At 50.1% G+C, this 3674-nt stretch overlaps 1 pseudogene; it reads right to left on the reverse strand.

Moving 5' to 3' along the window:
• Positions 1–1764: 1764 nt before the first annotated feature.
• Positions 1765–2692, reverse strand: LOC121045867 (annotated as a pseudogene).
• Positions 2693–3674: the final 982 nt, after the last annotated feature.

A 3674-nucleotide genomic window follows, 5' to 3' on the forward strand; every position in this document is an offset into this window, starting at 1 on the left:
CCATCAACAGGTTTCCCGTCTTCTGGTGTTTTTTACCCACGGAGCGGCCGTCTTCCACACCGCGATTCTCCTCCTCGGCGTTCGTCGACAGCGCGCCTAGCACGGCGAACGGATTATCTATCGGAGTTTCCGCGATGTCCATCCTCAGCCGCTGTCCGGGGGTCGAATGTTTCTCAGCGAGTACCTGCCTCGAGGGACAGGCTTCGATCATCTCCAGCTCATCCATAGAGGGGCCAAGCTCAGCGGTTCTTATGGTCGCAGCGCCAGTCACTCGAGCCATGCTTGCAAAGGTGGGCACACACGCCTCGGCATTGTGCCCGAAACAACGGCATCTGGAACACCATGGTGTCGCGCACTCCCTTCGCATATGTCCAACCCACCCGCAGCGAAGGCAAGTTGGCGGCGGCCAGGCACAGACACCAAAACGTCCACGCTAAGGATACAGAGCTGAAGTGGAATGTCACCGACTGACACCCCCTCATGTAGACGCAGACGCACGCACCTTGTCGGCGATTCAAATTCTTCGTATCCAGCCTTTTTCCACTTCTCCCTGGTGATGTCCTTCACGTCTCCGAAAGATGCAAACGCCTTGTTAACTTCCTCGTCGGGGATGAACGGTGGCAGCCAATGCACTCGGATTTCCTTTTCAGCGCGGTTTGAGTCGATGACCACGCACTTTTTTTCCTTTGATTGTTAGAGTGCCCTTGCGTGATATTTCTTCCTTTGCTTCTGCGCTTTTCAAGGTGAGTAGCCATACATGGTTGTAGCGGAAAGCGCCAATGGCAGCGACACTCTCCTTTCCCCCAGCATTCCGTAGAACCTCTTCAAAATCATCGATGCGGTAGGGCCTGGCACTCGGATCACAGTGGAGAAATACCGTGTTGGAGACGTGCTTACCCGTTGGCAGAGACGGCAGTAGCATCCTGTAGGATCCCTCGTTGGTCGGTGCAAGCTGGCTCGCCTCAGCTAGCGACGCCGCTCCATTGGCGTCCATTTTCACGGAGCTCCCCGAACACACGTCCGTCTCCAACGACAGACGTGGAGCGTCTGTCGTTGGAGGCAACCTACCTTTACATGTAAATACGAGGTCGGCGTTTTTTTATGAAAATGTACAGTCAGAAGAAATAATCTGTTGTAACATCTCATACGATTGCGGCAAAAAGAGAGAAAAAAAAGGTAGCTATAGCACGATGGTAAAGGGAATTATAGGACGAGCCAACGTTACTTGTACAACTCAATTGGGAAACTGCATTAGAGCCTGCTCTGAAGGAGGCTCGAGGTACACCTAAGCACCGCTGATGAGTTGTGAATGCGAAAGCATGCATGTCGTTCTTCCACGCGTCCTCGTGAAGTTACGGCGGCTCGCGGACATCGGCCGTGCCTGTCGGCGGCACAAATTCAGCTGCATGAATCGGCTGGCGTGCTCGGGCCATGCCTACTAAAATTTCAAGGCCTACGCGTCTTATCCGTGACGTCATGCACCTTGACCGAGTGTTCGGAAAAGTGGCTGCTGCCGTCAGCAGAAGCTACGCGTGACGCGCGTAAAAGGAAAAGAATTATACACCTTGCGTCAATTTGTTTGCTTAGTATTTTTCATTTTTTTAGGAGCCTTAACTAGCTTTCAAAGCATAAAAATAGTTCTTAATGGTAGTTGAAGCCCGAAGACGTGATGTCTCGTAACTTACCTTTAAAGTGCTTTCTCTCAACCTAGCCGTCTGGCAGGGCAACCTTCTGTGGCATAACGATTAAAAACGGGCCCCAGATTTATTTCGTAACGCACGTCTTTATATTTGTCTCTGTGTTGGCTGAATCACTTCGGATGTGCAGTTTCTTCTGATGCACTGCCGCTTTTCTACATATCAACTGGTCAGTCTTCAATTGCACATGCTTCTTAAGTAACGTGTTAGCAGCTGCCGAAGGTATGTTGCTAAGCACTGTTTCAGAGTGGTGTTCATTGTTGCAAATATCTACGTCTTCGTTGTCCAAAACAATGGGCCTTGACAAACTTGGAAATATCACTCTTTGGTTGCCGTCAGCATAAAAACGAATGGCATTTTTTTTTTTCGAGGTGAATTTTTCTAGCACAAGCTGTGTGTGCAAAACAGCCTTGATTACGACCGGCTGAGAGAACTTGACTACACCGCTCGTCAGGTTTTCGATGCGAACGTTCTTCTCCAGTTTCAGTTCTTTTTCCTCCGTTACGAGGTTCAGCGCACATGCCTCACACGAAATTTTCTTGAGCACTGCATACGCACAAAAGCCTGCTATGTACATTATAGCTAGAGAACTGTTTTTATTTTAAATCTTTTTGTTATTTGAATGATGTATTCTTTCATCTGTTTGGCTGCATCACATATCACACCGGAGGGTTCGCACAATTCTTTCATGTATATGAAAACCTGCGAGTCCCGAAGCCTCAGTTTCGTCTCGGACTCAAATATCTGCTGGACCGAGATGTGGTAGTTTGTTCCAGAGAGGCGACGATAGAAACCGAACCTGTCGTCTAGACTGTCCGTCTGGAATTAGCCGAGTAAAACATACTCAAAGTTGACCTTTTCATGACCTCAACAATTGAGTACAATGCCAGTCGAATTGCCATGTGTGTGTCTGTTGTTAAAGCGCCAGTATCCATTTTGACACTGCCCTATATGTCAAGCCAGTTCACAAAAGCATTGAGGAACGCAAACACCATGTCTATCAAAGCTCTGAATGGTTCTTGATTGGCGTCTCGAAAGCGCCTTTCCTTTCGAAAAGTTTGTAAAATGACAATGCTTTACCACCGATGTGCCACAACAATGACATCTGCGGTTCATACAGCAAAGCAAGTTGCCTTCCATGTGTTCTCAGGGCTTCCCCAAGAAATAGACTAATCACCTTCAGGGCACGTTTTATATTCTGGCGTTCAATGTTCGATGAATATAACGCTTCGTACATCAGCCCATAGCCAAACCTTGACAGATCTTGTTGGTGAAAAGCATGTACATCACGAAGCCTCTTAAATTAGGCACCTCCAATCTCCACCGCGACTTAGGCCTTGAGAGCTTTCAGAGCGCAGCTCTTAGGGGCCCGTTTCCGGCTTGAGCGGCGTCGGCGTTGCCGTCGGCGTCGGCGTAACCGCGAGGTGCATCATGGGAAATGTCCCATAATGCACCGCGCGAGCCCCCCACCGGGGTCACGTGACCACGTGGGGGGCACGTGACCCCCCCGAGGTCACGTGACCCCCGCCGATGTCGCGTGACCCCCAATGACGTCATCGTCACTGATGACGTCACCGGCATCCGCATCGTCATCGGCATCATCACTGATGACGTCAACGGCGTCCACATCGTTATCTTCATCATCACTGATGACGTCACCGGCATCCGCATCGTCATCGTCATCATCACTGATGACGTTACCGACATCCGCATCGTCATCGTCATCATTACTGATGACGTCATCAGTGACGTCACTGATGTCGTCACCGGCATCCACATCGTCATCGTCACTCATGACGTCACCGGCATCCGCATCGTCATCGTCATCATCACTGATGACGTCCCCGGCATCCCCATCGTCATCATCACTGATGACGTTACCGACATCCGCATCGTCATCGCCATCATCACTGATGACGTCATCAGCGACGTCACTGATGACGTCACGGACATTCGCATCGTCATCGTCATCATCAC

This window comes from Ixodes scapularis, unplaced genomic scaffold (genome assembly GCF_016920785.2).
Source record: "Ixodes scapularis isolate PalLabHiFi unplaced genomic scaffold, ASM1692078v2 ptg000910l_1__unscaffolded, whole genome shotgun sequence".
In the NCBI taxonomy this organism is placed as follows: Eukaryota; Metazoa; Arthropoda; class Arachnida; order Ixodida; family Ixodidae; genus Ixodes; species Ixodes scapularis.